Source organism: Neomonachus schauinslandi, chromosome 5 (assembly GCF_002201575.2).
Source record: "Neomonachus schauinslandi chromosome 5, ASM220157v2, whole genome shotgun sequence".
Lineage (NCBI taxonomy): Eukaryota > Metazoa > Chordata > Mammalia > Carnivora > Phocidae > Neomonachus > Neomonachus schauinslandi.
The window spans coordinates 152,906,280-152,916,230 of NC_058407.1; the positions used below are offsets into that span (position 1 = coordinate 152,906,280).

At 43.2% G+C, this 9,951-nt stretch overlaps 1 protein-coding gene across 3 annotated transcripts in view; it reads right to left on the bottom strand.

The window, feature by feature from the left end:
- Window positions 1–9,732, bottom strand: part of DCUN1D3 (defective in cullin neddylation 1 domain containing 3) — a 32,839-nt gene extending 23,107 nt beyond the window's left edge. Inside the window, exon 1 of one of the 3 annotated variants that reach the window (XM_021692234.1) lies at window positions 9,663–9,732. The gene's annotated coding sequence lies outside the window, so the exon portion shown is untranslated. Of the gene's footprint in view, window positions 1–9,589 lie in introns of all 3 variants that reach the window. The other 2 variants (XM_021692235.1, XM_044915642.1) reach the window with 2 other exon arrangements.
- Between the last annotated feature and the right edge of the window lie 219 nt (window positions 9,733–9,951).

Consider the following 9,951-nt stretch of genomic DNA (forward strand, 5'->3'; position numbering starts at 1 on the left):
CTGACTCTCAAAGGTTTTCTGGACCGGCTTAAATAAATTTGTGGTTTCCTTCCCAAAGTCCCACATAGTTTTGCCCAACTCAACAAACCTCAAGGTATACTGTGAAAGATAAAAAGTCTCCTGGATCGGTTTCCCATTTTTGGGTTCAACAGGACCTTTGCTACAGGGCCCTGGTCCCCATCGCTCATGCAGGCTCTACAGAGTTTCAGGAAGATTTTCCATCTCTTGATTTTAGGCCAGCTCTGGAAACAGGCTGGAAGTTTCCATCACAGAGTCACTCCTATACTTCCCAGATACCCAGAGCAGGTTTCATTTTCAAGTGATAGATAACCTGTGCCTATTGTGTGCCCAGCAATGTTTTATACACTGTCTCATACATCCCCCTATAAAAGTAAAATGATAGAGTTCCTGGCTCCTTGGGAGTTGCCAACCCAGGTGAGCTTAGCTATCTACGTGTGCATGTAGCTAATAATAGCTGATGTTCTTAGATGTTTATATATATGCCAGGCACTGTGCCATATCCTTCAAATGGACTGTCTTATTGAATCTTCACAACTACTTACTGTGATTATCCTCCCTTTATACATGAAGAAGATAAAAATGAGACTTAGAGATGTTAAGTAGTTCAATCCCAGATCAAACTGTAAGTAGGTGGTAAAGTTCAGACTCAAACCTAGACTGACTAGGCTGATGCTCTTAACCAATGCACTATCTTTTTAAAGTCACACTGAAAGGAAACACGAATTCCGTATATTTGATATCTTATTAAGTGAGCTTATTTCTTACACTAGGGAAGTCTAGAGCTAGAGCACCTGTGAAGTTCAAGAAACTATTACACATTCTGGGAATGCCATTTCATACTGACTGAGGGACGAATTTGTTCTCTTGTAACCTGAAGCTATTCAATTTGCACTTTAACGGAAAAACTCCATCAAATCAACAGTAAATGCATATTGTTACTTATCACCTAAATCAACTTTAGGTACCCTTATTTCATTACTTATGGGATGCAAAGCTGGAGTACTAATGTATTAATTAAGAAATACATTTGAAAAAAAATACATATATATATTTGGTCTTTGTCCCCAGTTTGTGCCAGCTCCTAAAACCTCTGGTATGTCCTTACTGATAGAAGTGTCCTTTGTGATTCATAAGGATCCCCTGCTGGACCACAGTGGAGTTTATGCTAATGAGATGACTCAGGGGAGGCCCTTAGATAGCTTCAGGACAGAGGCTGGACACACCAGTAAGACCAGGCACTTGATAGAAGGTTGGAACATTTAGCCCCATCTCCAGACCACAGTGGAGAGGAGGGTGGCTGGAGTTTAATCACCAGGCCAAAGATTGGATCAATTATGCCTACATAAAGGAGCCTGAACTGAAACTAAAACCAGGCTAGAGGAGCTCCAGGGTTGGTGAACACAATGATGTGCTGGGAGCCTCGAATGCCCAGAGGGGACATGGAAACTGTGCCAATTGGTATCTTGTCCCATGCATCTCTTCCAATTGGCTGTTCCTGAGTTGTATCCTTTATAATGAAACTATAATCCTAAATACACTTTCCCCAGTTCTGTGAGTCATGTTCTGGAAATTACTGAACTTGGGGGAGGGTGGTTTTGAGGAACCCCAAATTTGTAGTCTGCCAGGCAGAAGTCCAGGTGCCCTGGGGTTACCTGATGCTTGTGGCTGGTATCTAAAGTGGGGCAATCCCATAAGAGTGAGTCATTAACTTCTGGGGTATGCATGAACTCCACGCAGTTTGTGTCAGAACTGAATTGTTGGACACTCAGGTGGTGTCAGAGAATTGTTGTTGGAACAACATAATTAATAACCTCGGAAAAAGAGGTCCACGTTAAAACCAATTAAACTGGTGGCTCAGAAGCCACTTCCCTGCTTGATCTAATCATTAAATCTACAGCTGTCACCAAATCAGAGCACTGCTTGCCATTTTCAGCTCGAGTAGGAAATCTGGCTCTATGGACAGATCCACAGTACCTGGTAGAATAAAATTTAAGAGAAAAGACTGACGAACTAATTTGACCTGCTAAAGAAAACATGGAATGTTGTAGAAACGTGAAGTCAAAAATGATTACTCTTTAATAATTTTAGTTGTGATTTATTCCACATTTATTATAGTCTCCATGAGAGAATCAGGGATTACAATAGTTTACATGTAACTGTTCCCTTTGGATAGTAGACATTGTTAAATGACAATCACCACCACCTGGTATTTGCTTCATTATGTACTTTTACCCAAACTCTAATGCGCCCAGGGACATCACATTCCCTCTTGTTTACCAACTTCTGATTTGTCAAATGTAAAATCAAAAGAGACAAGAGACCTCAAAAAACTTAGGCCAGCACTCCGCAAGCAATCTTTAAGACCAATCTGGTCAAACCAGATACTGCATCCCTGCATTCACCCCTCCCCATCAGAAATACACTTTCCAGTAATGGCAAAGAACACCTGTGGTCAGAGCCCTGGTCATGGCCACTGGATTACCCAACTCCACAGGCTCCCATTCCCCTCCTTGTTAATGGTGTTCCCTGAAGTTGGGCAATCTTGTGGGCCTGCTCCTTCCCTACCCACTCTTCCTCCAGCGAGTGCCATTGTTAACATTTTCTACCCTTTCCCGGCTGGACCACTGATGGGCATTTCTCTTCACCTTATACACCCAGCCCATACCACCACCCCCACCACCCCGCCCTCCTACACATCCTCCTCCCCGAACAACTGAACCTACCTATCTAGATGCCTTTAGAAGTCTTCAGACTTTTCTCTTACATAAAATGTTAGGAAACCCCCAAACTTCTCCTTACCACAGACAGGCGTCAGCTGTAAACCAACTGTTTTGAGTAAATGACTGAACCAGTGACTAGTTATTTCAAAGAAAAACTAATTTACTAGGAGTAAAAGAACCATGGAAACATTCTTAAAAAATGGACACAAAGCATTCATTCTATCACTTCTTGCTCTTGAATTCCACTCACAGAAGAAAGAAAATGTCACTGAAATGGAGAAAAATGTCTCCTCTGAGGATCTGGGACTTCCAGCAGGAAGGTGGAAGGTGATCTTAACACCTAGAACCCAGGCTACTAGAGCGCCAGCACCCTCTGCAGTGGTATTGCTAACCTTCTCCTTCTGTTTAAAGACCAGCTCAGTCGGTTAAGCATCCGACTCTTGGTCATGATCTCATGGGTCCTGAAAATGAGCCCAAGTGTGCTCAGTGGGGAGTTTCTTGAAGATTCTCTCCCTCTGCCCCTCTCCCCACTTGTGCGCACGCGCGCGCACACACACACGCATTTTCTCTCTCAAGTAAATAAATAAATCTTTAAAAAAAAAAATTTTTTTTTTTTTTTAAATAAAAAGCAGCCACTAGCCAGGTCACCTGTGTGGCTCAGTTAAGCATCCAACTCTTTATTGCAGCTCAGGTCATGATCTCAGGGTCATGAAATCAAGCCCCATGTCTGGCTCTGCACTCAGCAGGGAGTCCACTAGAGGTTCTCTCTCCCTCTTCCTCATCCCTTCCCCTCCTCCCTCCCTAAAAAAAAAATAAATAAAGAGCAGCCACTAGGTAATCATCATGTAGATATAAAGCAATAGTTTAAATGAAAACAAATTTGCTTCACCAGAGCTATTCTAAAACTGTTCTGCCAATGGATATACCCAGGTTTTCCAGCTCAGATTTCAGGGCAGGTCACTGGGAAAAGAAAGTAATCTGTTCAGCATTTTGCACAGGTATTCTCTACAGCATGCCTGCTAACTTATCTTAAAAAATTAGAGTGATAAAGCCTCAACTCCTATTTGAAAGTACTATCGTCACTTTCAGAAACATTCTGAGGAGATAAGGCCAGCTACTTACTAGTGCCATTACTCATTTATAACCTCATTTCGTATATGCTTCGAAAGTGGTTATAAGGGGTCTTCTCTAAAGAACAGCAGTTTGTGACAAAATGTTTGAGAAAAGAACCAAGGATATACAAAAGACCAAACAACAAGGATTCCAATTAAACCCAAACAAAGTGCCTACAAGGACACGTATGAGGCAGTGTAAATGAGAAAACAAAAATTAATACAGAGAAGACCCGATTCTAGTCCTGTAGTTGTCAGTACTTTGCTCTGTAACTTTAAGCAACTTTATTATAACCTTTCTAGATTTCCATTTCCCTACTATCACTGCTTTTCAACCTGTTTTCAGCCTCAGAATATTTTGTTTGATTGAAATCTTCTGAGGAAGCCCAATATAACAGAATATTAAAGTTAACTTTCAGAGTGAAGCACAGTGGGGTGAAATGGGAGAAAGACAGCAAAACCCGCTCATTCCACCACAAGGTACTCCAGCAATGACCTGCAAGAGGGTTCCATATAGTGCAGTTTGAAAAAACTCCACACCAGATATTCTAAGGTTTTTTGAGGGTCTTTTTCCTGCTTCTTCCTAAACTGGAGGAAGAGGAATGAACTGCATCCAATACCGTAAATGCTAGGACTTGAGTCTTGTTCAGAATCAGAATTACAGATCATATAACAACGCACCTTAAGCAGACACTGCAGAGTCCAAACCCTTCATCAACCAACAGGAGCTAAAAGCTATAACCAAACTCTGTAGTCCTGATAGGATGGAAGCAATCTATTAATAAAATAAGGCGGCAAGTCTTTCCGGCACACTGTCTCCTGGAGTGACAGGCAGAGACTGGGGCAGTGGCTACAAAAGATGCTAAACACTCTCCAAAAAAAACCGAGAAGTCCTGCAAGGGTTGCTATCCAAGATCCTCTGTCAGTCATCATATCTGGTCTGGATTTACAGGCCTCAATGACAGAATTATTTCCAGTCCCTAGATCCTCAGGCTGAGCCCTCCAGCAGGGCAGAACAGGAACACAGATGATGTTTCCTAAAGCTCTGCAATCTAAGCTTCCATGCTGCAATTCAGCCCCAAACCCAACAACACAGCACAGCTCACAGGACAGTCCCAAGCAAAGCCACACCCTCATCATTAACATGATGCCTACCTTTCCATGCACTCAGGTTGGTATCAGGGCACTGGCCACAGGTGGCTTATTTTACCACAACAAGGGCTAATCACCACCTCAAGAAGTGACTTACTGAGTTTCCCTATTCTGATGTATGGTATTTAAATAAAGTTTCATTCACACACATCTAAAAGAAGATTCTTTGGGACTCTCCCCCTCCCATTTTTTTCCTTCTGGCATATCACGACTTCAAAGAATTAGAGTTTGAGCCATTTCCAACCTTCTCTCTCATCATTTTGCTAAATTAATATGTCGAGTTCTAGTTTGTAATCACTCATTAATTAAATGGCCAGGTGCTACGGTAATCTCATGTCCCCAAAAGAAACAGGACCCTCCATCACCTAGAAAAACAGATACAAGAACCAGTGAAACTAGACTTGAAAGACACTAACTCAAACACCCTGGTCCATTGTGCAAAGAGCTTCAGAACAATCTGCAACATTTAGGGAGAATTGGTCCTGGTTCACTGGTATCAACATCTGTAAACAGACACAAAGAGGTAACTGTAAATTATCAAGAGCTGGGGAAATAGGAGTTACCAAGTAATTACCATTGTTTCAATCTGAGTTACCACATCTTCACCTCAAAACAACTGGCAGCCAGTGTACAATTAACTCTCCTTACTGCAGCACAGACATCAAAACAGTAGCCATATCAGGTTCATGTTAAGTCACCTAATGCAATATAGAACACAACTCCAAGAATAAGTGTCATCAACTGGCCTCCTAGGTTGCCCGCCTTTCAGAGTGTGTCCAAAAGCCCCCAAAGTTTAAGAAAGAAATCAACTGGTATCCTATATTAAAAGGCCAGCTCAGCTCCAAGACTCAAATTCATTTAGATTTGTGGAGTCTTTCCCCAAACACAATCAGCGGCAACGTAGGAGTCAATGGCTTCTCCCTGTGTTCAAGTCCCCTCCTACCCATCCACCCCCTTTCAGAAATTAGAAAAACGCCACCAGTGTCCAAACTGGCTGATGAAATTTCAGCCTACAGGATATTTTCATACTTGCATTATAAAAAACCATTGAGTAGTGGACACCTTAATAACCCATTGGCTAGAGCATTTGAGGTCCAGTGTTAGCGTACAAAGTCCAAAATTCTTTAACCTAGACCAAAGCCCAGTATACATGTATTTCATTATCAGCTCTCCATTCCCTTGTGTTACTCTGCAGTATGGAGAGTGGAGTCTATTGTTTGCAAGGTCCTAGCTGTTCACTTTAGTCACTAGCTTGCTAACTAAAAGACTTTCCATTTGCATTCAAGTCGGAATTCAGTAATTCAGTACCAGGCTCTATTCCACTCCCTTCATTATCCTCAGGACTGCCCAACGGGCTCTATTCAAGTTAGTTCTCACAATCCATCTACCAATGCTACTAAAATACCAGAACTTAAAACAGGTGACAGGTCCTCAATTTCTGATTTGTTTTTCCCCAAACACTAAAAGGTTTTATTTAGCATTTCTAATACCGACTTTACTACAAATAGCCCAAGCAATATTTAAGTCTCTCAACCGCATGGCTCAAAGGGCCAATTCACTCAAAGAACACACTAGTCACTGTTGTGGGGTTCAAAAGAAGAAAACAGTGTATTCTTTCTGTTTCGGCGCACTGTGACATGGCAGAAGAGGGCCAAATCAAGGAGGAGTCCTGATTGGGCTTCTCAAGTGGGCAATCTGGTCAAGGTGAGGCTGAAAAGCAGCTGACTATTGGAGATGAATGGCCCCAACAGAAGGCAAAAGTAGGTTACATCCCCTGGTTACATGCCAGCCCAAAGATGCCGACATAGTGGGATTGAACCCACAATGGTCATTTATCTAATGTAATCCATGAAGTGAACTTTTAGCACCAACCTACACCTCAGCTGAGTGTTATTAGTCACCAGGCAGACCAGACAAGAGTGGAAATGTTGCAACATAAAACCTGCCTCCCTACAAAAAACAACTTCAAACTTAGATCCTGATGGACATCTTTGTAGACCAACAGGGGTATGTTATTATCATTTGCCCAGTCTTCAACCCTAAATTCATACATGGCTGGAAGATTCATATATTAGAACATATGCAGGGTACTTGTTATGCAATTTTAAATAGCAGCACATAAGACAAAATACTGTAAGGAAAAAAAAGTGTGTTCTCAGTTGAACGTTCCATTGAATTCTGAACACAGTTTGACATTTATCTGCCAGAAAAGACCCAGGTGACCACAGCCACCTTGCCTCCTCTCCCCACTCAGCAGGGTGACTTTTTCTTTTATTGCAATCGTCCAATAGTACCTGCAAAATAGTAAGTGATAATACTCTAGGAAAAGAAACAGAATTGATCTAAAAGGAGCATCGCTTTCTATTTCCTTCTTCTTACTCTTATTTTGCCTACCTATTCTGAGCCCAGCCTCCACCTCTCTTGACTTAGACTTTTTCATTTCCTCTTTGCTCACTAGGCTCTGGCTGTTACTGCCTCCCCTTTCTCGTTCTCCCTCACCTCCCCACACCCTCTCCACCCCATCCCTTTCTTCCTAGGCCCTAGAACTAGCCAGTCACTCTTGCCAGTTTCTGCACTAGCTAGTCCCTGAACCTGGAAGGCTCCTCCCCTATATCTGCATGGCTGGCTTCTTTTTATTTAAAGCTCAACTTAAGTGTCACCTCCTCAGAAAGGTCCTCCTTGACTGCATCTCAATGAGACACTTTCTGTCACTTTAAGTGTCTGTCACAGACACTTATCAAAATCTGATTTATATGCTTATTTCTTCTGTCCCCACACACTCCAGTGTGAGCTCCATGAGAGCTCAGACCTTATGCTTGCATTCACCTTTGTCCACTCAGAGCCCAAAATAAAGGCTAGCACTTACTAGCTAGTCAATAATGCTTGTTGAATGAACGAATTTTGGACTTTTTATTCTTTGGTTCCAAATCAATTAAGGTGAGAACAGTGGTCATTCTTTTCTTTTGTTACAGTTCTGTGAAACATCTAAACATGCTGTTACTTGTATAATCAAAGCATTAAATATTATTTTATCAGGTCTGAAAGCCCTGATGAGTAGGATGGGATCCGTTACAATTCTTCTAGCAATACGCATATAAATTCAGTTATAGAGGGCCAGGATTTATGGATGTGCTCTAATCAAAGGATCCCTAAAGTTTAGGCACTATTTCTTAAAGTTCTTCAGAAAACAAGTTCCACATTCAACAGAGGACTTCCAAAGAAAATATCAACACCAAAATAGGAATCATTACATTTCACTCTGAAATTCCTACGACAAGCTAAAAGGGCACTACTTGGTGATTTTTTTTAAACCAACAGAACATCAATAAAGAGATCTTCTGATCATTCTCTGCTTTCTTCAAATAATTTTTCCATTAATGGTTTGTATTCTTTTTTAAAACAAAACATCACATTTTCTCATTTAAGTCCATCTATACACAAAGAATCAGCTAAATAAATAAGACAGAAATCAGCACAAGCCAAATGTGTCACTGAAGACTTGTGTGCCCGACACATAAATGGAGAAAAAGATAAAAGAGCTATTGTCCAATTGCAGAAACAAAAAAGTGGGGTTTTCTGTTCTCTGAAGTGCATCATGAAGTGTGGGTGGAGAGAAACACAGAAATCCAGAATTAGCTTAACATCAAATCATTTTGGAAAGAGTTGACAACATGTAAATTCCTCACACATAAAGTATTTAGAACAAGAGACTTTGATTCCTGGGCTATGATGCCATTTAGGAATCCTTGCAAGGACTTTGGAATTCCAGTATTCATAGGACAAAATGCTCATCTTAATTTGGAGCTACCAGGCATTGAGAGGTACTCCCAATGTGACACAACCTGTAACTGAAGTATTACAAAGCTTGCAGTTAAGATCTGGGATAGAGGCTGAACACCAAATTCAAAAGAGGTAACCAAGATACCAAGTGCCATAAAGGGAAAAAAAACAAAACCCATCATGATTACCACCTAGCCACAGAGAACTGAGGTGGAAACGAGGGGTGTATATGGGGTAAGGTAAGGAGTGAAGGGGAATGGAAAAAAACATTTGTCACCCCGTCCCACTTCCCATACAGGATACAGGCAAAGCTTCCAGCCCCATTACCTCAGGCACAGATGGTTATCGTTTATAGCAAAGGTGCACAGAAAGGCCTTCAGGTCTGAGCCCCTTAATTCCAGGGCTGTTAATGATTAAAGAGAAGGATGGGGGTGGGAGGAAAATGAGGGAAGAGGGAGCTGGAGATTCACCCACCACCTCCCGCTTGGACTCCCACCTCACAGCGCTTACCCGGGCCATAGGACCAGAGTCTGCACCCTCTCCAGGGCAGCTCCAGCCCCCAGATCCCCAGGCCTGGGTTGAGGGGTGCTGGCGGTGGGGAGGCAGGGACAGTAGGTTAAGTTTTCTTGAGCCCTGCGGCTGACACGCCACAAGCTCCCCTCACAGCCTCTTCCAAAGGGACCAGTCCAGACAAGGAGCTGATTTCCACTCCTCCCCTTCCACCCCCTCTTCTCGAAGATACCCAACCCCCGCCCCTTCATCTCTCAATGTTCCCCGCTTCTCCTCAACCCCCCCCAAACTCACAGCTGCTCCAGAGGTTCCTCCAGTCAAACCCTTTCTGGAAACGACGGCGGCCCGGCGGGTCCAAACCACCTACCATCCCCGCTCGCGTTTCCAGGCTCCCTACCCGCGCCGCCGCCTCCTCTTCTTCCACCACTCCTGCCGCCTCCTCTTCATCTGCGGCCCACCGGCGGCGGCCGCCCCCAAGCCCCGCCCCCTCCATCGCCTCCTGCATCATCACTTCCGGTAACCCCGCAGGCCGCCCGCTCCAGGAGGGAGAAGAGAAGTGGGGCGGGGAGGAACGGGTGGAAGATTGCGTCACGACGTACGCAAAGACGTACGAAGCCGTCGCCAAGTAAGGGCAAAGACCTAGCGACGCGGAGGGA